The sequence below is a fragment of the Staurois parvus genome, unplaced genomic scaffold (assembly GCF_062004578.1).
Source record: "Staurois parvus isolate SC_StPar_1 unplaced genomic scaffold, SC_StPar_1.0 ptg000540l, whole genome shotgun sequence".
Lineage (NCBI taxonomy): Eukaryota > Metazoa > Chordata > Amphibia > Anura > Ranidae > Staurois > Staurois parvus.
In genome coordinates this window covers 153954-179910 of record NW_028318336.1, presented here as the reverse complement: position 1 = coordinate 179910, position 25957 = coordinate 153954, and the positions used below count along the sequence as shown (strand labels likewise).

The following is a 25957-nucleotide window of genomic DNA, read 5'->3' as shown; positions in this document are numbered from 1 at the left end:
TTTCAGGGGTACCAGATGAAGCCAACTCTACACAAACCTGAATCAAAGGTTGCACCTCAGAGAACTCTGTGCCCTGATCTAGTAGAACATGAGCGATCCGTATACATTCTAGTAGTTGATCCCGGGGATACTCCCCCAGAGTCCGATAAGCATATTCTCTGTCATCAAAAACCAGCAGCGACAAATACACAACCTCATCCAGATCCATCCTTCCCAGCAACAAGCCAAGATGGCTTCCCTGTGCAGCCACTTCTGGTCAGGATTGGCCTTGGTGTAATGTCAGGGCTCCCGGGTATGACCAGAGGTATGTGAACTGACGCAGGGAAACGCAGACTTCAGATATGTTATAAACAATAAGACAATTTATTAAAGACTAACAATACAAACATAAACGCAGTGCACCAAACCCCAAGCTAACACAAATACATACAACAAGGTGAAACAAACCCAAACCTAGACTGCTACAGATACACAGGTACATACACATATAGAGCACAACGTAATCAGGCAGGCCGGGTCGATAACTATCGGGCAGGTAGGTACAGGAGGAGCAGGCGGAGAGAATGGTCAGGGTCACAAGCCAGGGATCAAAACAGGAGAAGTCAGCAGAGGTCAGGATCAGACTGGGTCGGCAACAAGTGAGGCAGAGGCAGAGGCAGGAACAGGAACACAGGTTACAAAATACAGGGGCCCATGGAAAAACACACACCAAGGCGCAGACTGCAGGTCTGGCCATCCCTTAAATACACCTGCATAATCAGCTTCAGGTGTTTGGCTGGCTGCAGGGTTGAGTCTCTGATTGCTGGGAGCACCCGCTGGCCAGCCCTGGTACTGCAGCCCACAAGGCAGGTGAGTCCCACCATTACTGGCAAGTCCATTCCTGACAGCCCTATTCACACCACGTGTAGAGAGTCGCATGCTTGTTATCAGCGTGCCCTATTCACGCCACGTGCAGAGAGTCACACACTTGTTTTCTGCGTGCCCTATTCACACCACATGCAGAGTCGCACACTTGTTTTCTGCGTGCCCTATTCACCCCACATGCAGAGTCCCGCACTTGTTTTCTGTGTGCCTTATTCACACCACATGCAGAGTCGCGCACTTTTTTTCTGCGTGCCCTATTCACACCACATGCAGAGTCCCAAACTTGTTTTCTGCGTGCCCTATTCACACCACATGCAGAGTCGCGCCCTTGTTTTCTGCGTGCCCTATTCACACCACATGCAGAGTCGCGCCCTTGTTTTCTGCGTGCCCTATTCACACCACATGCAGAGTCGCGCCCTTGTTTTCTGCGTGCCCTATTCACACCACATGCAGAGTTGCACACTTGTTTTCTGCGTGCCCTATTCACACCACGTGCAGAGTCGCGCCCTTGTTTTCTGCGTGCCCTATTCACACCACATGCAGAGTCGCGCCCTTGTTTTCTGCGTGCCCTATTCACACCACATGCAGAGTCGCGCCCTTTTTTTCTGCGTGCCCTATTCACACCACATGCAGAGTCGCGCCCTTGTTTTCTGCGTGCCCTATTCACACCACATGCAGAGTCGCGCCCTTGTTTTCTGCGTGCCCTATTCACACCACATGCAGAGTCGCGCCCTTGTTTTCTGCGTGCCCTATTCACACCACATGCAGAGTCGCGCCCTTGTTTTCTGCGTGCCCTATTCACACCACGTGCAGAGTCGCGCCCTTGTTTTCTGCGTGCCCTATTCACACCACGTGCAGAGTCGCGCCCTTGTTTTCTGCGTGCCCTATTCACACCACGTGCAGAGTCGCGCCCTTGTTTTCTGTGTGCCCTATTCACACCACGTGCAGAGTCGCACACTTGTTTTCTGCGTGCCCTATTCACACCACGTGCAGAGTCGCGCCCTTGTTTTCTGTGTGCCCTATTCACACCACGTGCAGAGTTGCGCCCTTGTTTTCTGTGTGCCCTATTCACACCACGTGCAGAGTCGCACACTTGTTTTCTGCGTGCCCTATTCACACCACGTGCAGAGTCGCGCCCTTGTTTTCTGCGTGCCCTATTCACACCACATGCAGAGTCGCGCCCTTGTTTTCTGTGTGCCCTATTCACACCAAAATAGTATGGAGCGTGCAGAACAATGCAGCATGTTTAAATTTTTCTGCACTGTACGTGAGTTCACCTGAAGTCTTCCACTTTGGTGTATACAAAATGCATTAAAGGACAATTCCATAGTATGCAAAAAATAATAAATTCACCTATTTGTGCATTTATTATTTTTTTGCACATGCGCCTGTAAAGCATTTCAACCACAGTTATTGGATCACAGGCACAATGCTCTGGTTCCTGCTAGTGATGGGCCGAACCCCCCCCCCCCCCATTCAGTTCACTGCCGTACATTCGAACCTAACAAATGATCAACCACAAACTTCGAACCGAGACAGTTTATTAAGCGGTATCTTACTGCATGTACTATGGCATTACTGCCATAAGATATGACATGAGTTGTATTATTAAGTCACGCGGTATTTTAGTAGTGCAAACATTCTTTAATGTGTCAGCTGTTAGTGGGGTTCCCCGCTGTCCCTGCTGACAGCTGAATGTAAAAAGAATTGCCGGCAATTACATTTTTTTTTAAACAGCGTGGTGCCACCCTGCCATTCATACCAAGCCCTTCAGGTCTGGTATGGATTTTGAGGGGAACCACCCCCCCACACCAAAATTTTTATTTAAATGGCATGGGATCCCCTTGCCATTCATACCAAGGCCTTCAAGTCTGGTATGGATTTTGAGGGAACACCTTCCCCAACCAAACTTTTTTTTTAAATCGCGCGGGGTTCCCCCCAAAATCCATAACAGACCCTTATCTGAGCATGCAGCCTGGTAGGTCAGGAAAGGGGGGGGGGCAAGCGAGCGCCATCCCCCCTCCTGAACCATAATAGGCCACGTGCTCTCAACATGGGGGGGGTTCTTTGGGGCAGTGGGGGTTCCCCCCCAAAGCACCTTGTACCCACGGTAGTTGTGGGGGTCTGTGAACGGCAGGCTTATCAGAATCTGGAAGCCCCCTTTAACAACCAGGTCCTGCCCCCCCCATGTGAATGAGTAAAAAAACAAAGTTTAGTGTAAATAATTACAGAAGACAAGTCCATTATTAACCATTAGCCGCCCGGCCAATGGCCGTTTGGCGGCTTGAAATGCGCTCCTAAATTCCGGGTGCACGCCATTTGGCGTGCTCCCGCACATGCGCAGTTTGCGGCACAGCAGAGCGGCGCAGCAGCGGGATCTGTCACGGGCACCTCGGACACGGCCGATGACAGATCCGAGTACCGGCTCCCGTAGCTGGTACCATGTGACCTGCTGTGACCAATCACAGCAGGTCACATGATAGTTGTATACAATGGATGGCTTCATTCATGATGCCATCCATTGTATACTAGTGCCTAGCTGTGAATGGTCACAGCAGGTCACATGCACATGTCATGTGATTAGCTGTGACCAAATCACAGCTAAGCACAAAAAAAAAAAAAAAAAGCTGAATGAATCGATTTCATTCAGCTAAATGCTTGCTTATAGCAAAGTAATTATTTGCTATAAGCAAACTGTGTATAAAAAAAAAAAAAAAAAATACTGATCACTCCCCCAAAGTAGTACAATGTTACTATGGTAACATTGTACTACTTTGGTCATAGTAAAATATGAAAAAAAAATCTTTAAAAAAATGTAATAAAAAATTAAATATAATAAAAAAATTAAAAAAAAATATATATATATATTTTTTTTTTTTTTCATACTGTCACCAGTCAGTGTCCATGTTCACCGCCATGCCAGTTATATGAAGACGCTGTACTGCACTGGTGACAGTATGTAAAAAAAAAATATTGTGAAAATAATTTTTTTAATTTTTTCATTTTCCGAAAAATTATGACAAAAAAATACAACTTCAAAAAGCTCGCCATGCCTCTTATGAAGTACGTCGGACTGTCTACTCTGCAAAAAGGGGTCATTTGGGGATATCTGTACTATTCTGACATTCTTGGACCTCAAGAAATTAGATTGGCTGTCAGTACTTCAGGATTGATCAATATTCAGATCTATACCATAGTTTGTGAACTCTATAACTTTCCTACAAACTAAAAAATACATCCTAATTTGGGTTATTTTCACCAAAGACATGTAGCAGAATACATCTCGGCCTAAATTTATGAAGAACAATTATTTATTTGTAAACTTTTATAACAGAAACAAAGAAGAAGGTGGTTTTTTTTCAAAACTTTTGGTCTTTTTTTGTTAATTTAGCAAAAAATAAAAACCCCAGCGGTGATTAAATACCACCAAAAGAAAGCTCTAGTTGTGTGAAGAAAATGATAAAATTTTAGTTTGGGTACAATGTTGTATGACCGCGCAATTGTCATTCAAAGTGTGAGAGCGCTGAAACCTGAAAAATGGCCTGGGCAGGAAGGTGTAAAATCACACGGTATTGAAACGGTTAAAATCAAAAATTTTAAAAATGTCCCCAAAGTGGATCCAACGTCAATCATGAGGTCTGCCATCACCACCGACCAGCTGCGCTGGCCTGACAGTTCTTAAATATTGTGATGACATCACAAGGGGGCGGAGTTGCCCACACCTGCTTGTGACATCATCATGCGCTGTGATTGGCCAAAGCATCGCACCTGCTTCGGCCATTCACAATGCACTGTCAGAGCGCAGTGCATTGTGGGGCGCGGCGGGCAAATAGCCCGCCGAAAGCCCTCGCTGAGCACACAAACGGCCAATACTCATCTCAAACATCAAGCCCAACCCTAGTTCTTGCAGACTTTATGGAACTTCAGCTACGGACCTGGAGGAAGCATTACTAGACTACAACGTTGGTGATCCCTGTGAACGAATGATGCAGCTGTAAGGGTGGAGCCACACGGTGTTCAAATCTGACAGGAACCAGCAGGGAGAAGAACGCCCAAATTCTGTTATAGAGGTGTAACGAAATATGGTCTGAAAGGTGGTGTTAGCTTTTATGTGTCACTTTGGGACATTTCAATAAAGTTTAAAAAGATAAAAGGTAAACAGCACCTTGTTATACTACTTATACCAGTGATAGAATTGCAGAGAGTATATAAAAACTAAATAAAAATAACTAAATACAGTATACAAATACCTCTCACAGTGTACATAGATCCAGAGATGGTGCTTCCACTAGGCAAGCTAGGCGGCGGCTTAGGGCGCAATGCCACCTAGGGGCGCCTGGGCCATCACGTCATGAATAATCCTCCAGCTGAGAGTAGGGGTGGCATATAGGAGGAAGAAAGGACAGAGGAGGATGCTGGATGTCTGGGGTGAGTGTAGCAGCTGAGCTGCTGCTCCTTCCAGTGTTCCTCTCAGACTCAGTCCCTTACTGCTTGCTGGCTGGCGGCTGCTGATCACTGTGGAACTACAGCCCTTGTCTTCCCATTCATCAGCAGAGCTGCGCCTGAGGAGAAAGGTAATGTCTGACTCTGATCTCTCGTGTCTGTGTGAGTGTGACCCGGCCGGCCATCCATCGCATGTGCAATGTGTCAGTGAGTGATGACATCATCACGATCCCACAGCCTGCTATTCTAGTGCCTGCTGTCTGGTGGTGGTGTGTTGTGTCGGATCGGTCACTGTATGGGATCGCTCAGTCCAGCTGCCTGCTGTCACAGCGTTTTATCCCCCCCCCCCCATTGCCTGGGGAATTCCAGCCTGAAATCTGTCAGAGTGTGGATCCATCATCCTCCACTCACTGCAACTGTCACCCTGCCACTGCCAGCCACAGAGACAGTCCATCTGGAACACTGATCCTGTCTTTAATATTGGTGCTGGTGGCATCTTAAGGCACCTATTTTTGGCAATTTAGCAGTTTCGTGTTTTATTGATTTAATATTTTCTACTGTTTTTAATTTTTTTTTGGTTGGGGCGCAAGTAGCTGGTCTTGCCTAGGGGGCAAGGTAGTCTAGCACCGACCCTGCTGTCAGGGCTCCCGGGGTATGACCAGAGGTGTGTGACTGACGCAGGGAAACGCAGACTTCAGATATGTTATAAACAATATAATTTATTAACACTAACAATACAAACATAAACGCAGTGCAATACTAAAACATAACACAGTGCAAACAAACCAAACCACCCACAGATAACAGTACATACAATACAAGCGTCGTCAGGCAGGCCGGGTCAATATCAATCGGGCAGGTAGGTACAGGGGGAGCAAGCGGAGAATGGTCGGGGTCACAAGCCAGGTTCAGCAGGTAGCGGGCAGCGTGGTACAGAGGGTCAGGCAGAGGAGAATGGTCAGACAAGCCAGGGATCAGGAGCAGGAGAATGGTCAGACAAAGCCAGGGATCAGAGCAGGGTCAGCAACGAATCAGACAGGAACAGGAACAGGGAGCAGGAACAGGATACAGGGTCCAGGAGAAACACACACCAAGGCAGAGTCTGCAGGTCTGGCCATCCCTTAAATACACCAGTATAATCAGTTCCAGGTGTTTGACTGGCTGCAAGGTTGAGTCTCTGATTGCTGGGAGCACCCGCTGGCCAGCCCTGGTACTGCAGCTCATAAGGCCGGTGAGTCCCACCATTGCTGGCCAGTCCATTCCTGACACCTGCATAGCACTGTATATATTTGTTGGTGAAACAGCACCTTGTGTTGTAAAATTGCAAGGGACACCCCCCCCCCCCGAACAACATGCACATCAGTCCACACAGTAAAGTAGATTATTTTAGTGTGCAGGCTGGTGTGAGTGAGCCTTCAAAGCCTAACTGAACCTTTCATGCCACTTTATGTTACACTCATATTCTGGTGGGCCACCCCAAACCTAAAACACCACCCTCACTCCAAAGACATGCTGGCAGGTGAATTGGCTCCTGTCCGAATTGTCCCTAGTATGTTGAAAATTCTTCCTGCGCCAAAGAAACTACTACAGGATCTACCCTGCTGCTGTGCAATGTGATAAAACACAAAAAATGACAATTATAAATAAACAACGCAAACATAGACCTCTGAAAATAATCAATCTATAAAGTGCATAATAATACTAAATATATCATAAATAATATTAATAGTGAAAGTCCATCATAATAATAAACACCAAAAGTTCGTGAAGCATAAAAAATTTGTGTGAAGATAAGAAATCCAAAAATTCTTCAGATGCAAAGAAAACTTCCACCTTCCACCCGTGCAAACCAACATCAATTACACTCACCAGATTTTTGGTGAATGAAACGCCTTTTAGGGATTTAAAGGGATCCTATGCCCTCTTTCGTATCCACTCTATAGGATGCCTCACCATCAGAATAGGCTCCACCATTCAACCAGGGAGAAACAAATCTCAGATAGTGTGTAAATTAATAGTAGCAATTAGCAATATCACACTATCTGAGATTTTTTTCTCCCTGGTTGAATGGTGGAGCCTATTCTGAGTCTGCCATCTATTGGCTGTGAGGTGTACTACACTCAGGAAAAGACTGCCATCTGTTGGTTGAGGGGAAGTACTACACTCAGGAGAAGTCTGCCATCTGTTGGCTGAGATGAAGTACTACACTCAGGAAAAGTCTGCCATCTGTTGGCTGTGAGGAGTACTACACTAAGGAGAAGTCTGCCATCTGTTGGCTGAGATGAAGTACTACACTCAAGAAAAGTATGCCATCTGTTGGCTGTGAAGAGTACTACACGCAAGAAAAGTCTGCCATCTGTTGGTTGAGATGAAGTACTACACTCAGGAGAAGTCTGCCATCTGTTGGCTGTGAGGAGTACTACACTCAGGAGAAGTCTGCCATCTGTTGGTTGTAAGTACTACATGCAGGAAAAGACTGCCATCTGTTGCTTGAGATGAAGTACTACACACAGGAAGAACATTTGTTCAAATTAGGGAGAGCAATGTATCTAATTTGCATATTTGGCAGGAAAAGACTGTCATCTGTTGGTTGAGAGGAGTACTACACTCAGGAAAAGTCTGCCATCTGTGGGCTGTGAGGAGTACTACACTCAGGAGAAGTCTGCCATCTGTTGGCTGTGAGGAGTACTACATTTAGGAAAAGTCTGCCATCTGTTGGCTGTGAGGAGTACTACTGCGTGTCACACTTTTCCTGAGTGTAGTACTTCATCACAGCCACCGGATGGCAGACTTGTCCTGCGTGGCCAAGTCTGCCATCCGGTGGCTGTGATGAAGTACTACACTCAGGAAAAGTGTGACATCCAGTGGCTATGAGGAGTACTGCACACAGGACAAGTCTGCCATCTGTTGGCTGTGAGGAGTACTACACGCAGGACAAGTCTGCCATCTGTTGGCTGTAAGGAGTACTACACTCAGGAGAAGTCTGCCATCTTTTTGATTGAAAAGATACTTTTATTGCAGAAGCATCAAAAACAACATGTTACTTGTAATCGGGGTACATCTCACCCTGTACTGCGACGCAGCGCACCACATTGCAATACAGTTCCAAGCATACGATAAATACATTCAGAAATAAATACATTCGCTCAGCGGTATGATGCCTGACGTGATGTGCGCAGAGGATGAATCCCCCGGACCACCACGTCCTGCATGACGCCGCTTACCCCAAAAACTGTAGCATCCTAATACAATATACATTTCCTAGTCACTATGTCATGCAGAAAAACGATAAACTGAAAATCACGATTCACAATAGGCATCGGGTGTGTGGGGAAGGGGAGGAAAGGGGAAAACACAGGCCCGAAGCTTTATTGAAAAGACAAAGACACGCAAGGGGGAGTAGGGGGAAGGGGGAAATCTTCAGACGTCCTCTTCCTCCTTAAAGTCCATCAAGGAATAGTCTCTGAGCAGACTGAGGATCAGTCTGCGGCAGTCCTCAATGGACATCCTCTCCCGCTGGTGGATGAGGCGCTTTCTGGCGCACCATAAAGCGTCCTTAAAACAGCACAGCACCCGCCAGGCGCCGTCAATGTCCTCCAGAGAAAAGGTTCCACAGAACAGTCCATTCAACACCCCGAAGTGAGTGATGGCTGTCTGTGGCACAAAGTCCTTGAGTTCAGGTTCCAGGGCCCCCAACAGGGCCTGAGCAAATGAGCACTCCCAGAAAACGTGGTAAGACGTTTCCTCATGGATGATGCAGAAGGGGCAGTGTCTGTATCTGCTCAGGTTCCTGGCATGCATAAATGTCCTGAGAGGCAACCCCCCTTGGATTGCCATCCATGCCAGGTCTTTGTGCCTGTTGGTAAGAATGTTGGAAGAAACATTCCTCCAGACCACCTTGCAGGTGTCTGAAGGCAGTCCTGGAACCGACTCCAAAATGTCGCTGGCTCGGATGAGCTTGTAGATAGTCTTTGGCTTCCACAAGTCAGGCTTGACTCCCTGCAGCCCTTGCTCCCTGATGAACTTGAAGGTGTCCAAGTAGTACCAAGGAGTGTCCCAGTTGTAGGGGATGGAACTATCCCAAGTGTCCCACCCCAGGGACCTCCAGAGAGGCAACAGGAAGAAGCGAGACATTGCGTTCCCGCCAGAGTCCATAGTCCGTCTTGGCAAAGTTCTGCGGATGCAGTTGCAAGCAAAGAACACCCTCAGCTGGGTGGCGATGTCGGGCACGCCCTTACCGCCCTTGAGGGGTTCCTTGAACATGACTGCCCGCTTCACTCTGTCCATCTTGGAGCCCCAGATGAAGTGAAACACCGCCCTGGTGATGGCCTTGCAGGTGTTGACCCGAGGGGGCCAGGCCTGGGCGAGGTACTGCAACACAGGGAGAATCTCGCTGCGGAGTACCAGTGTCTTCCCTTCGATGGTGAGGTCTCTGAGGCTCCAGAGTCCAAACTTTTGGCGCATCTTGGCCAGTCTCTCCTCCCAAGACTTCAGGGCTGCGCCCTCGGCACCAAACCAAACTCCCAAAATCTTCATGAAGTCTGTCTTGATGCCAAAGGGCATGGATGCAGAAGAAGGCAGGAACCACTTTCCGAAGAGCATGACTTCCGACTTCCCGCAGTTGACCTTTGCCCCCGAAGCTTGGCCGAAGTCCTCGCAGGTCTGGACGAGCAGGTCGAGGGAGCGCTGGTTGGCACAGAACACCGTCACGTCGTCCATGTAGAGCGAGCACTTCACTTCCCGTCTGTCTGGTCCCGGTGCGGTGATTCCCCCGATCTCTGGATTCCGTCTGATGCATTCGGCGAAGAGCTCTATACAGCAGACAAAAAGCAGAGGTGAGAGAGGACAGCCTTGTCTGACCCCGGAGAGGACCGGGAAGGGGTCAGTCTTCCAGCCGTTCACCTGCACGGAACTACAAATGTCATTATACATGATGTCAACATATGAACAAAACATTTCCCCGAGACCAAACCTGCGCAGGGCTCTGCACATAAACCCATGGGAGACACGGTCAAAGGCCTTTTCCTGATCAAGACTGACCAGGGCCGCGTGCACATGGCGGTCCTTGATGTATTGGACCGTGTCCCGGACAAGCGCTAGGCTGTCCGCAATCCTGCGGCCAGGAATGCCACAAGTCTGATCCGGGTTGATGATCTGTCCGATGACAGCCTTCAGCCTGTTCGCCATGACTTTGGCGAGGATCTTGTAGTCCACGTTCAGGAGAGAGATGGGACGCCAATTTTTCAAATCACATCTCTCCCCCTTACGCTTGTACAGGATCGTGATCATCCCCTCCCTCAACGAAGGAGGCATCTTGCCCTCCACCACCATCTCCTTGTACAGCTCGAGCAGGTCCGGGCCCACGAGATTCCACAGCGCTACATAGAGCTCCGCTGGGAGACCGTCGCAGCCCGGGGTCCTGCCTTGCCTAAAGGATTTAGCGGCAGAGTGCAGTTCCTCCAACGTCAAGGGGGCGTTGGTGGCCGACAAACCTGCAGGATCAATAGCGTTAGAGATACCTGACAAGAACCTGTCGGCCGCTGCCGTGTCTGTTTCTTTGGGGGAGTAGAGGTCGGAGTAGTAGTCGCTGACCACTTCCATCACGGCCTCCTTCCCCTTCTGGAGTGTTCCAGTCTTGTCGCGCAGCTCCGACAGGGGTGTGTGTCCTGAGTGGAGTTTCCTGAAAAAGAAAGAGTTACACTTCTCACCTTTCTTGAGATGCTCCACCTTGGCACGGAGAAGTCTGCCATCTTTTTTTTAAGTCCGCAAACGTGGAACTGTAACGAAAAAACCCGTAAGTGTCCGCAAAAAAGTGCAAGTGCAGAAACACACACACGAAAAACGTGCACTTAGGGGTGTGTTTGTCCTACCCCCGAAAGGGTTGGACCGTTCACCCGATCCCCCGGGGCACGAAGCTCCTGACAGGGACAAGGTTCCCATTTGGTCCTCCTGGCCAAAAGGCCTGGTGGACCACCGTTCCTTATGCCCAGCCGAAGCCGGACATCCAGTACTAGGCAAGGGGGTTCTCCCGAAGAGAAAACCCCCTAGGGATCAGGGGAGGAAGGAACCGTATGGCCACACATCCTCCCCCTAGACTTCAGGTAAGGCCCGAGGACCCACACCCTCCATCCGTGAAAAACACACACATAAGAAAGCAAAAAGTGACGGAGAAGTCTGCCATCTGTTAGCTGTGAGGTGTACTGCACGCAGGAAAAGACTGCCATCTGTTGGTTGAGATGAAGTACTACACACAGGAAGAACATTTGTTCAACTTAGGGAGAGCAATGTATCTAATTTGTATATTTGGCTGAGATGAAGTACTAAAGTCTGCCATCTATTGGCTGTGAGGAGTACTACACGCAGGAAAAGTCTGACATCTATTGGCTGAGATGAAGTCCTACCACTAGATGTCACACTTTCCTGAGTGTAGCACTTCATCGCAGGCCGATACCTTCCCATGGTTTCCTCTCCTACTCCTCTTACCATCGGGGTCCCCCAAGGTTCTGTCCTTGGACCTCTCCTACTCTGCTTACCGTCGGGATCCCCTGAGGTTCTGTCCATGGATCTCTCCTGTTCTCTATCTACACTTCTGCCCTGTGTAAGCTGATACCTTCCCATAGTTTCCTCTCCTACTCCTCTTACTGTTGGGGTCCCCCAAGGTTCTGTACTTGGACCTCTCCGCTGCCTTTGACACAGTTGACCACCCCCTCCTCCTCAAAAAACGCTATGTCCTTGGTCTCCATAACTGGACTCTCTGTTGGTTTGAATCTTACCTATCTCACCGCACCTTCAGTGTCAATTACAACTCTACTTCCTCCTCTCCTACTCCTCTTATTGTGGGGATCCCCTAAGGTTCTGTCCTTGGACCTCTTCTACTCCTCTTACTGTCAGGGTCCCCAAAGGTTTTGTCCTTGGATCTCTACTGTTCTCCATCTACACTTCTTCCTTGGGTCAGCTGATACCATCCCATTGCTTCCAATACCATTTTTCTGCTGATGACACACAAATCTATCTCTCTACTCCTCAGCTCACCCCATCAGTTTCCTCCCATATCACCGATTTACTACCAGACATATCAGACTGCATGTCACACCACTTCCTAAAACTTAGTTTATCCAAAACTGAGCTCATAATATTACCTCCCCCACGTGCATCTTCCCCTGATTTCTCGGTCAGGATCGATAGCACCTCTATCAACCCATCCCTGAATGCCAGGGTGCTAGTGGTAACCCTGGATTCTGAACTATACTTTCAGGCCCACATCCAATCCCTGTCCAAATCATGGCACCTCAACCTCCGCAGCATCCCCAGAATACGCCCCTTATTAACCAATTACACCACAAAGCTCCTAATTCACTCCCTGGTCATCTCTCACCTTGACTACTGCAACTCCCTCCTCATTGGATGACCTTTAAATAGGGCACTCCCCCCTCCAGTCCATCATGAATGCTACTGCCATGCTCATCCACCTTACCAACCGTTCCGTGGCTGCTACCCCTCTCTGCCAATCCCTCCACTGGCCTCCATTCAGTGTCCTCCACCCCTCTCTGCTAATCCCTCCATTGGCCTCCATTCAGTGTCTGCTACCCCTCTCTGCCAATCCCTCCACTGGCCTCCATTCAGTGTCTGCTACCCCTCTCTGCCAATCCCTCCACTGGCCTCCATTCAGTGTCCTCCACCCCTCTCTGCCAATCCCTCCACTGGCCTCCACTTAGTGTCCTCCACCCCTCTCTGCCAATCCATCCATTGGTCTCCATTCAGTGTCTGCTACCCCTCTCTGCCAATCCCTCCACTGGCCTCCATTCAGTGTCCTCCACCCCTCTCTGCCAATCCCTCCACTGGCCCCCATTAAGTGTCCTCCACCCCTCTCTGCCAATCCCTCCACTGGCCTCCATTCAGTGTCCTCCACCCCTCTCTGCCAATCCCTCCACTGGCTTCCACTCACCCAATGAATGAAATTCAAAAAACTAACAACTTACAAAGCCATCCACAACTCTGCCCCCCGGCTACATCACCAGCCTGGTCTCAAAATATCAACCAAACCGCTCTCTTCAATCCTCCCAAGACCTCCTGCTCTCTAGTTCCCATGTCACCTCCTCCCAAGCTCGTCTCCAGGACTTCTCCCGAGCTTCTCCCATCCTATGGAACTCCCTACCCCAATCTGTCCGTCTGTCTCCTAATCTATCCACCTTTAGACGATCCCTGAAAACCTTTTTCTTTAAAGAAGCCTATCCTGCTTCTACCTAGTAAATTTATTTCCTCCATCAGTCCATCCCCCCACAGCTATTACCTTTTGTATCACTCAGCCCCTCCTCCTAGATTGGAAGCTCTCAGGATCAGGGCCCTCGGTTTCCTCTTGGACCAAATTGTATTGTAACTGTAACGTCTGCCTTCATTTTGTACAGCGCTGTGCAGACTGTTGGCGCCATATAAATCCTGTATAATAATAATAATTTATATAAATCCTGTATAATAATAATAATTTATATAAATCCTGAATAATAATATATAAATCCTGTATAATAATAATAATTTATATAAATCCTGAATAATAATAATAACAATTTATATAAATCCTGAATAATAATAATAATTTATATAAATCCTGAATAATAATAAATGTTGCACTTCTCACTGGATCAGGAGACGAGGAGATAATTCCTAATGGAGACAAAAAGCAGAATTTCAATTTACATTGGGGGAGATTTCTACTCACTTTTTGCTGCGTCTCTGTGATAGGAAGTAAGGAACATTTTTCAGAGCCAGAGATGCCAAATTCTAAGAATCCCCCAATCCACCAGAAACTGAAATTGAAGCATTTTGGCTGGAGCCCCATGTTAAGGGACATTCATTAGTCTCACGTTGACTAAAAACTGCGCAACGTCTGTAAACTGGGAGTTCCTGAAATATAAAAAGGGTGCAGAGCAGGCAATGCCTTATGAAGACATACATTACATGCAAAACTTTACCCGACTTCACCTTCACGCGTATTAGAAATAATCCCGTGTTGCGTCAGTATCGTGTCCTGTACACAGACATAATGGATTCACGTGTTCAAATAATCATCTCATAACACGCAAATAAAACAGAACATGCAATGCATGAGACATAAACACCTTTAAAATTCATTATGATGGAAACCTTCCCGGCCTCGCCCTGCACAGTTATCACCAATGTTCCCATAGGGTGTCAGTATCACGGTTTGGAAACATCGTGTCCTCTACACAGACACAATGGATTCACGTGTCCAAATAACCATCTCAGTGACACACAAACCCCCTCCAGCCATAAGTCCGACTCCAGGACTTTATATACAGAGGACAAGCATGCCACAGTTCCATAGAGCACACAAGGTGAGTAGTGTGTCTCCATCTAGTGGACAAATTCTCATCGCTTCTCGGCCTTTTGGCTAAGATCAAGTGTAGTATCGACCTTGCCTTTAGGGGTGTCCCGGCTTCCAGCTAGGACGTTGAGAAACACTTGTATCTATCCAAGCCATTTGGTCTGTGTGGGGTACCCTCTTCTCGGCCTTGTAGGATCGTCGATTAAATTCGGCTTCACCTACTTGCTGCTATTGGGTTTGAGGCCTAGCCCCCACACAGAACGAGTTTGTGATCTTCCCCCCCCTTGTTCACTCTGCGTTACTACCTCCGGGCAGTAGACGCTCAATAGCCTTTTCAAAGGCTAAGCAAGCGAGAGTGAAGCCGCCGAGGAAGAAGAAGGAACCCGACCAAGATCTCTGGGAAGCCCTCCTGAGAACTCCTCTGCGACAAGATGGGGAAGAGAACGACCACCAAGAAGCCACAGAACGCGGCCACCGCCGCCCCCGCCAAGACCCCGGGAGAAGCCCCCTCCGCCTCCACCTCCACCCCAGACCGCTCCGGCCCTGCAGACGGTCTCCCTCCCTTGGAGCCCTGGATGAAGCAGACAGTCGTGCTGCGGCTGAAAGAGGTGGACGGCAGAATCCCGGAGATGACCCCGGAAGTCTTTGGCAAGAAAATGATCCTTGAACAAGGATTTAGCAAAGCAGAGACCCTGTCGGTGCAGTCATTCATGAAAGGTTTGTTCCTGGTCACATTTGTCTCCCTACAGGTGTGCAGAAGGTACTGGGAGGCAGTGAAGACCGCTGGACCCGACTCCCTCTTCCGAAAGTTCGCTGCGAACTCTCCCATTCAAAGGGACGAAAGAAGGATCACGGTGTCCATGAGGAACCCTCACGTCCCCGGCAGAGACATAGCCACCTACCTCCAAAGGTTTTGTGTCGTGTTGAAGGACCCAGTCCGGATACTAGACACCAACGGCTTCTGGACTGGTAAGTGGGCCGTGTTTTGCAGGCTACTAAGGGATCGTCCCGCTGGAGATCTCCAACACCTGCAACAATGCTTCTCCCTGGGATCGTCATCAGGACTCCTACACTACCCAGACCTACCCCAGTCATGCCGCAAGTGCGGCCAGCCGGGGCACGAGGGTAAGGAATGCAGTGTGCTTTCTTGTAGGTTCTGTAGGTCTGCAGGTCACGAGACCAAGGATTGCCCAAGGTCCAGAACCTGCAACCTCTGTGGACGTTCCGAGCACGTCTACAGAGACTGCCCAGAAAGAAGCAGGACGTACGCCGGGGCCCTGAGCAAGGGCCCGGCCACCAAACCAACGCCACAAAAGCCTCCAAAGGACCCGGGTAAGAGGAACCCCCCCCAGGCCCCAGGTACCCCTGCCCCTGGCCCCCCGGGCCCCCCTGCCCCTGGCCCCCCTGCCCCTGGTACCCCTGCCCCCGCCCCTGGCCCCCCCGCCCCTGGCCCCCCTGCCCCTGCCCCTGGTCCCCCTGCCCCTGGTCCCCCTGCCCCTGGCCCCCCTGCCCCTGCCCCTGGTCCCTCTGTCCCGCCCCCCGGCCCCTCGGCCCCTGGTCCCCCTGCCCCTACCCCCCCTTGCCCCCCTGCCCCTGCCCCGGTCCCACCCCCCCCGGACCTGTCCTCCCAGGAGGACTTCCCGCCCCTTCCCCCTGTCACCCCTGTCAGCAACTCTGCGGCGGGGTACAGGAAGCGGAAGAAGGAGCAGGCCAGCCCGGCGGCGGAGGACACCTCCTCTGCCACCAAGCGGCCTGCCGTCCTCCAGAATGCCGCAGGCCCCGACCCCGTGGGGGAGGACCTCGACACGCTGGAGGAAGAAGAGGTGGAGGAAGAGATGGCTCTGACCCAGTCGGAACCAGATCTCTCCACCGACTTCAATGAGGTCCTCAACGAGGTCCTCAATCAGATTGGTCTGGGCCAGGACACCTGTCAGACTGCAGAGGTCACAGAGGTCGCCCCCCCTCCCCAGGGGAGGTAAGCACAGCCCCTGCCGACTAACCCCTTCATCTGTTTCCCATGATGGCTGAGATATCTATCTTTTCCATTAATGTGAGGAGCATAAAGGACGTGTCTAGGAGGCAGACTGTGCTGACCTTTCTTTCCACACAGCAGAGTGATGTGTACATGCTTCAGGAGTGCGCACTTCCCCCTCTGAGGAGGTACACTCATTTGTCCTCCCAGTGGACCCACGGTCCCTCCTACTGGTCTGGGGGTGGCGATTGCAAGTCCGCAGGGGTTGCGGTTCTTATCAGGTGAGGACGTTTCACTGTTGACTCCGTCCATGAGCTCGTCTGTGGCCGCCTTCTGGTCATAGATGGTTCGTGGGCGGGGGAGCCCGTTAGGCTCATCAACGTGTACGCCCCCCCGGAGAAGAACGCGCGGCTGGAACTTTTCCAAACCCTGCGGACGCAACTCGCCACAACGAGAACAGTAGTAATCGGCGGTGATTTTAACTGTCCGATAGAGGAGGATGGGCGCAGCTCCAGCATGTACGCAAAACTCGACGCCACCTCGAAGCTGCTCCGGGAGATGATTGCAGAGGCCTCCCTGCGAGACGCAGTGGGATCCGTGGGGCGCGGTTCCGTGAACTACTCATGGAGCCGCCCCGATGGATCTGTGCGCTCCAGGATTGACTTTGTGCTCACCTCCAGGGCAGTCAGGCACCGCGGGTTCTCCATGGTTCCCTGCTTTTTCTCTGACCACAGGGCCATTCACTTTCAAGGTGATCTGGGAGAGGGCTTTGCCCCGGGCCCAGGCTCCTGGAAGCTGAATTGCACCCTGCTGGGCGATGAGGAACTGCTAGCGGAGCTCAGGGAAATCTACGGTGCCTGGCGAGAGGAGAAGTCTTTCTTTCCTAAGGTCAGCGACTGGTGGGAGTTCGTGAAAGTCAAGCTACGCAGCTTCTTTCAGGCCAGGGGACGCCAGCAAGTGTGTGCCAGGAGGAAGGAACTCAGGAGGCTGCAGCGTCAGCTGCAGTCCCTGCAGGACCTTCATCACTGTGGCTGGGACGTGAGGCAAGACCTGGAGGACACCAAGAAGTGCTTGAAAAAGCACTTTGAGGAAGAATCCAGGCACATTGTCTTCCGTGCCAAGGTGGAGCATCTCGAGAAAGGTGAGAAGTGTAACTCTTTCTTTTTCAGGAAACTCCACTCAGGACACACACCCCTGTCGGAGCTGCGTGACAAGACTGGAACACTCCAGAAGGGGAAGGAGGCCGTGATGGAAGTGGTCAGCGACTACTACTCCGACCTCTACTCCCCTAAAGAAACAAACTCGGAAGCGGCCGACAGGTTCTTGTCAGGTATCTCTAACACTATTGATCCTGCAGGTTTGTCGGCCACCAACGCCCCCTTGATGTTGGAGGAGCTGCACTCTGCCGCTAAATCCTTTAGGCAAGGCAGGACCCCGGGCTGCGACGGTCTCCCAGCGGAGCTCTATGTAGCGCTGTGGGATCTCGTGGGCCCGGACCTGCTCGAGCTGTACGAGGAGATGGTGGTGGAGGGCAAGATGCCTCCTTCGTTGAGGGAGGGGATGATCACGATCCTGTACAAGCGTAAGGGGGAGAGATGTGACTTGAAAAATTGGCGTCCCATCTCTCTTCTGAACGTGGACTACAAGATCCTCGCCAAGGTCATGGCGAACAGACTGAAGGCTGTCATCAGACAGATCATCAACCCGGATCAGACTTGTGGCATTCCTGGCCGCAGGATTGCGGACAGCCTAGCGCTTGTCCGGGACACGGTCCAATACATCAAGGACCGCCGTGTGCACGCGGCCCTGGTCAGTCTTGATCAGGAGAAGGCCTTTGACCGTGTCTCCCATGGGTTTATGTGCAGAGCCCTGCGCAGGTTTGGTCTCGGGGAAATGTTTTGTTCATATGTTGACATCATGTATAATGACATCTGTAGTTCCGTGCAGGTGAACGGCTGGAAGACTGACCCCTTCCCGGTTCTCTCCGGGGTCAGACAAGGCTGTCCTCTCTCACCTCTGCTTTTTGTTTGCTGTATAGAGCTCTTCGCCGAATGCATCAGACGGAATCCAGAGATCGGGGGAATCACCGCACCGGGACCAGACAGACGGGAAGTGAAGTGCTCGCTCTACATGGACGACGTGACGGTGTTCTGTGCCAACCAGCGCTCCATCGACCTGCTCGTCCAGACCTGCGAGGACTTCGGCCAAGCTTCGGGGGCAAAGGTCAACTGCGGGAAGTCGGAAGTCATGCTCTTCGGAAAGTGGTTCCTGCCTTCTTCTGCATCCATGCCCTTTGGCATCAAGACAGACTTCATGAAGATTTTGGGAGTTTGGTTTGGTGCCGAGGGCGCAGCCCTGAAGTCTTGGGAGGAGAGACTGGCCAAGATGCGCCAAAAGTTTGGACTCTGGAGCCTCAGAGACCTCACCATCGAAGGGAAGACACTGGTACTCCGCAGCGAGATTCTCCCTGTGTTGCAGTACCTCGCCCAGGCCTGGCCCCCCCGGGTCAACACCTGCAAGGCCATCACCAGGGCGGTGTTTCACTTCATCTGGGGCTCCAAGATGGACAGAGTGAAGCGGGCAGTCATGTTCAAGGAACCCCTCAAGGGCGGTAAGGGCGTGCCCGACATCGCCACCCAGCTGAGGGTGTTTTTTGCTTGCAACTGCGTCCGCAGAACTTTGCCAAGACGGACTACGGACTCTGGCGGGAACGCAATGTCTCGCTTCTTCCTGTTGCCTCTCTGGAGGTCCCTGGGGTGGGACACTTGGGATAGTTCCATCCCCTACAACTGGGACACTCCTTGGTTCTACTTGGATACCTTCAAGTTCATCAGGGAGCAAGGGCTGCAGGGAGTCAAGCCGGACTTGTGGAAGCCAAAGACGATCTACAAGCTCATCCGAGCCAGCGACATTTTGGAGTCGGTTCCAGGCCTGCCTTCAGACACCTGCAAGGTGGTCTGGAGGAATGTTTCTTCCAACATCCTCACCAACAGGCACAAAGACCTGGCATGGATGGCTATCCAGGGGGGACTGCCTCTCAGGACATTTATGCATGCCAGGAACCTGAGCAGATACAGACACTGCCCCTTCTGCATCATCCATGAGGAAACGTCTCACCACGTTTTCTGGGAGTGCTCATTTGCTCAGGCCCTGTTGGGGGCCCTGGAACCTGAACTCAAGGACTTTGTGCCACAGACAGCCATCACTCACTTTGGGGTGTTGAATGGACTGTTCTGTGGAACTTTTTCTTTGGAGGACATTGACGGCGCCTGGCGGGTGCTGTGCTGTTTTAAGGACGCTTTATGGTGCGCCAGAAAGCGCCTCATCCACCAGCGGGAGAGGATGTCCATTGAGGACTGCCGCAGACTGATCCTCAGTCTGCTCAGAGACTATTCCTTGTTGGACTTTAAGGAGGAAGAGGACGTCTGAAGATTTCCCCCTTCCCCCTACTCCCCCTTGCGTGTCTTTGTCCCTTCAATAAAGCTTCGGGCCTGTGTTTCCCCCCTTCCCTCCCCTTCCCCCCCCCCACACACCCGATGCCTATTGTTGATAGTGTTTTTTCAGTTATCGTTTTCGTGCATGACATAGAGACTAGGAAATGTATATTGTATTAGGATGCTACAGTTTTTGGGGTAAGCGGCGTCATGCATGACGTGGTGATCCGGGGGATTCATCCTCTGTGCACATCACGTCAGGCATCATACCGCTGAGCGAATGTATTTATTTGCCTGAATGTATTTATCGTATGTTTGGAACTGTATTGCTATGTAGTGCGCTGCGTCGCAGTACAGGGTGAGATGTACCCCGATTACACGTAACATGTTGTTTTTGATGCTTCTGCAATAAAAGTATCTTTTCAATCAAAAAAAAATTCTCATCGCTTCTCGGCCTTTTGGCTAAGATCAAGTGTAGTATCTGTTCTTATCAGTGTCCAGTGGGGGTGCTCCCGACCATTCTAGTTTACGGGGATGGTTGTTGTATAGTACCCTCACTGGTATGATGGGGGTCCGGAAGGCTAGTACCGGAGGGACAGAAACCAGGGAGCGCCATGATTTGTTCTGGGGCCTTGGGAGTAATTCCTCTGGGGAGACCGGAAAGACCCAGTACCTCCTGATCTGAACATGCTACCTTGGTCTGGCCGGAGGCTGGGGACGCAAAAAGTCCGCAAACTCAGTGCCCCCTGAGGAGACGCGCTCAGGGGTGTCACTAGTAACACTTGGGTGTGGGACCCCACGGTGTGAAGATGACACTTGGCCACTGTTTTTACACATCTTTTTGCACAGCGCCCTAAGGACCAGGCCTTTTGGCTAAGTCCAGGGCAATTTTTGCTACGGGCCTCAGGGCCTGGTCTGTGCACATTTCGGCACGGTACCATTTTTATTATTTTCTTACTTTTCTTATTTATTTATTTATTATCACTCCCACGTTTGTCACTTTTTCTTTGCCTTATGTGTGTGTTTTCACGGATGGAGGGTGTGGGTCCTCGGGCCTACCCTGAAGTCTAGGGGGAGGATGTGTGGCCATACGGTTCCTTCCTCCCCTGATCCCTAGAGGACTCTTCTTCGGGAGAGTCCCCTTGCCTAGTACTGAATGTCCGGCTTCGGCTTGGCATAGGGAACGGTGGTCCACCCGGCCTTTTGGTCAGGAGGACCAAGTGGGAACCTAGTCCCCGTCAGGAGCTTCGTGCCCCGGGGGATCAGGGACAGCGGTCCAAGCCCCTTTCGGGGTAGGACACAGCACACCCCTAAGTGCACGTTTTTCGTGTGGTGTTTTGCACTTGCACTTTTTTGCGGACACTTACGGGTTTTTTCGATATAGTTGCACGTTTGCGGACTTAAAAAAAAAAAAAAAAAAAAATTCTCATCGCTTCTCGGCCTTTTGGCTAAGATCAAGTGTAGTATCTGTTCTTATCAGTGTCCAGTGGGGGTGCTCCCGACCATTCTAGCTTTGCGGGGATGGTTGTTGTATAGTACCCTCACTGGTATGATGGGGGTTCGGAAGGCTAGTACCGGAGGGACAGAAACCAGGGAGCGCCATGATTCGTTCTGGGGCCTTGGGAGTAATTCCTCTGGGAAGACTGGAAAGACCCAGTACCTCCTGATTTGGACGGATCTACCTTGGTCTGGCCAGGGGCTGGGGACGCAAAAAGTCCGCAAACTCAGTGCACCCTGGGGAAGACGCTCTCAGGGGTGTCAGTAGTAACACTTGGGTGTGGGACCCCACGGTGTGAAGATGACACATGGCCACTGTTTTTCACCTCTTTTTGCACAGCGCCCTAAGGACCAGGTCTTTTGGCTAAGTCCAGGGCAATTTTTGCTACAGGCCTCAGGGCCTGGTCTGTGCACAATTCGGCACGGTACCACTTTTTTATTTTTTCTTTACTTTACCTTTACCTTATTTATTATGCACTCCCACGTTTTGTCACTTTTTACTTTACTTATGTGTGTGTTTTTTCACGGATGGAGGGTGTGGGTCCTCGGGCCTACCCTGAAGTCTAGGGGGAGGATGTGTGGCCTTTTGGTTCCTTCCTCCCCTGATCCCTAGAGGGCTTTCTCTTCGGGAGAGCCCCCTTGCCTAGTACTGGATGTCCGGCTTCGGCTGGGCATAAGGAACGGTGGTCCACCAGGCCTTTTGGCCAGGAGGACCAAATGGGAACCTTGTCCCTGTCAGGAGCTTCGTGCCCCGGGGGATCAGGGTAACGGTCCAACCCTTCCGGGGGTAGGACAAACACACCCCTAAGTGCACTTTTTCGTGTGGTGTTCGCACTTGCACAATTTTTGTGATCACTTACGGGTTTTTCGTTGTAGTTTGCACGTTTGCGGACTTAAAAAAAAAAAAAAAAAATTCTCACCAACAGGTCGCTTCTCGGCCTTTTGGCTAAGATCAAGTGTAGTATCTGTTCTTATCAGTGTCCAGTGGGGGTGCTCCCGACCACTCTGTCTTTGTGGGGTTGGTTGGATAGTACCCTCACTGGTATGATGGGGGTTCGGAAGGCTGGACCGGAGGGACAGAAACCGGGGAGCGCCATGATTCGTTCTGGGGCCTCGGGAGTAATTCCTCTGGGAAGGCTGGAAAGACCCAGTACCTCCTGATTTGAGCAAGCTACCTTGGTCTGGCCAGGGGCTGGGGACGCAAAAAGTCCGCAAACTCAGTGCCCCCTGGGGAGACGCGCTCAGGGGTGTCACTAGTAACACTTGGGTGTGGGACCCCACGGTGTGAAGATGACACTTGGCCACTGTTTTTACACATCTTTTTGCACAGCGCCCTAAGGACCAGGCCTTTTGGCTAGGACCAGGGCAATTTTTGCTACGGGCCTCAGGGCCTGGTCTGTGCACAATTCGGCATGGTACCACTTTTTTATTTTTTCTTTCTCTTTATTTATTATGCACTTCCCACGTTTGTCACTTTTTTGCTCTTATGTGTGTGTTTTTCACGGATGGAGGGTGTGGGTCCTCAGGCCTACCCTGAAGTCTAGGGGGAGGATGTGTGGCCATACGGTTCCTTCCTCCCCTGATCCCTAGGGGACTCTTCTTCGGGAGAGTCCCCTTGCCTAGTACTGGATGTCCGGCTTCGGCTGGGCATAGGGAACGGTGGTCCACCAGGCCTTTTGGCCAGGAGGACCAATTGGGAACCTTGTCCCCGTCAGAAGCTTCGTGCCCCGGGGGATCAGGGTAAGCGGTCCAAGCCCCTTTAGGGGTGGGACACAGCACACCCCTAAGTGCACTTTTTCGTGTGGTGTTTTGCACTTGCACTTTTTTTGTGAACACTTACGGGTTTTTTCGTTATAGTTGCACGTTTGCGGACTTAAAAAAAAAAAATTCTCACCAACAGGTCGCTTCTCGGCCTTTTGGCTAAGATCAAGTGTAGTATCGACCTTGCCTTTAGGGGTGTCCCTGCTTCCAGCTAGGACGTTGAGAACCACTTGCATCTATCCCAGCCATTTGGTCTGTGTGGGGTACCCTCTTCTCGGCCTTGTAGGATCGTCGATTAAATTCGGCTTCACCTGCTTGCTGCTATTGGGTATGAGGCTTAGCCCCCACACAGAACGAGTTTGTGATCTTCCCCCCCCTTGCTCACTCTGCGTTACTACCTCCGGGCAGTAGACGCTCAATAGCCTTTTCAAAGGCTAAGCAAGCGAGAGTGAAGCCGCCGAGGAAGAAGAAGGAGAAGGAATCCGATCAAGATCTCTGGGAAGCCCTCCTGAGAACTCCTCTGCGACAAGATGGGGAAGAACAAGCAAACCGCGAAGAAGCCACAGAACGCCACCACCGCCAAGACCCCGGGAGAAGCCCCCTCCGCCTCCACCTCCACCTCAGATCGCTCCGGCCCTGCAGACGGTCTCCCTCCACTGGAGCCCTGGATGAAGCAGACAGTCGTGCTGCGGCTGAAAGAAGTGGACGGCAGAGTCCCGGACATGACCCCGGAAGTCTTCGGGAAGAAAATGATCCTTGAACAAGGATTTAGCAAGGCAGAGACCCTGTCGGTGCAATCCTTCATGAAAGGTATTTTCTTCGTAACTTTTGTTTCTCTACAGGTATGCAGAAGGTACTGGGAGACAGTGAAGACCTCTGGACCCGACTCCCTCTTCCGAAAGTTCATCGTGAACTCTCCCATTCAAAGGGACGAAAGGCGGATCACGGTGTCCATGAGGAACCCTCATGTCCCTGGTAGAGACATCGCCACCTACCTCCAAAGGTTTTGCGTCGTGTTGAAGGACCCAGTCTAGATACTAGACGCCAACGGCTTCTGGACAGGTAAGTGGTCTGTGTTTTGCAGATTGCTGAGAGATCGTCCCGCTGGAGATCTCCAACACCTGCAACAGTGCTTTTCCCTGGGAGCGTCAGCAGGACTCCTACACTACCCGGATCAACCCCAGTCATGCCGCAGGTGCGGACAGCCAGGGCACGAGGGTAAGGATTGCCAAGTGCTTTCATGTAGGTTCTGTCGGTCTGCAGGTCACGAGACCAAGGATTGCCCGAGGTCCAAAACCTGCAACCTCTGTGGACGGTCAGAGCACGTCTACAGGGACTGCCCAGAGAGAAGCAGGACGTATGCAGGGGCCCTGAGCAAGGGCCCTGCCGCCAAACCAGCAACACAGAAACCCCCAAAGGACCCAGGTAAGAGGAACCCCCCTCCTCCCACCCCAGCCCCCCCGGACCCTGCCCCCCCCCGCCCCTGGCCCTCCTGCCCCTCCCGCCCCCGCCCCTCCTCCCCCCCCGCCCCTGGCCCCCCTGCCCCTCCCGCCCCTGCCCCCCTGCCCCACCCCTCCCGGGCCCGGTTCCACCCTCCCCTGACCTGTCCTCACAGGAGGATTTCCCACCCCTTCCCCCTGCCACCCCCGTCAGCAGCTCTGCGGCGGGGATCAGGAAGCGGAAGAAGGAGCAGGCTAGCCCGGCAGCGGAGGAACCCTCCTCCGCCACCAAACGGCCTGCTGTCCTCCAGAATGCCGCAGGTCCCGACCCCGTGGGGGAGGACCTCGACACACTGGAGGAAGAGGAAGAGGTGGAAGAAGAGATGGCTCTGACCCGGTCGGGGCCAGATCTCTCCACCGACTTCGATGAGGTCCTCAACGAGGTCCTCAACCAGATCGGACTGAGCCAGGACCCTGGCCAGGCCGCAGAGGTCGCCCCCCCTCCCCAGGGGAGGTAAGCACAGCCCCTGCCGACTAACCCCTTCATCTCTTTCCCATGATGGCTGAGATCTCTATCTTTTCCATTAATGTGAGGAGCATCAAGGATGTGTCTAGGAGGCAGACTGTGCTGACCTTTCTTTCCACACAGCAGAGTGATGTCTACATGCTACATGCAGGAGTGCGCCCTTCCCCCTCTGAGGAGGTACACTCATTTGTCCTCCCAGTGGACCCACGGTCCCTCCTACTGGTCTGGGGGTGGCGATTGCAAGTCCGCAGGGGTAGCGGTTCTTATCAGGGGAGGACGTTTCACTGTTGACTCCGTCCATGAGCTCGTCTGTGGCCGCCTTCTGGACATAGACGGTTCGTGGGCGGGGGAGCCCGTTAGGCTCATCAACGTGTACGCCTCCCCGGAGAAGAACGCGCGGCTGGAACTTTTCCAAACCCTGCGGACGCAACTCGCCACAACGAGAACAGTAGTAATCGGCGGTGATTTTAACTGTCCAATAGAGGAGGATGGGCGCAGCTCCAGCATGTACGCAAAACACGACGCCACCTCGAAGCTGCTCCGGGAGGTGATTGCGGAGGCTTCCCTGCGAGACGCAGTGGGATCCGTGGGGCGCGGTTCCGTGAACTACTCATGGAGCCGCCCCGATGGATCTGTGCGCTCCAGGATTGACTTTGTGCTCACCTCCAGGGCAGTCAG

The 25957-nt window shown here is 51.7% G+C and overlaps 4 pseudogenes; all 4 read left to right on the top strand.

Moving 5' to 3' along the window:
- Positions 1-14696: 14696 nt before the first annotated feature.
- On the top strand, positions 14697-14902 carry LOC149451413 (U2 spliceosomal RNA; annotated as a pseudogene).
- A 5596-nt stretch (positions 14903-20498) lies between these two features.
- LOC149451412 (U2 spliceosomal RNA) lies at positions 20499-20613 on the top strand (annotated as a pseudogene).
- Positions 20614-21484: 871 nt separating this feature from the next.
- On the top strand, positions 21485-21600 carry LOC149451411 (U2 spliceosomal RNA; annotated as a pseudogene).
- Positions 21601-22479: 879 nt separating this feature from the next.
- LOC149451410 (U2 spliceosomal RNA) lies at positions 22480-22636 on the top strand (annotated as a pseudogene).
- The last annotated feature ends 3321 nt before the right edge of the window (positions 22637-25957 follow it).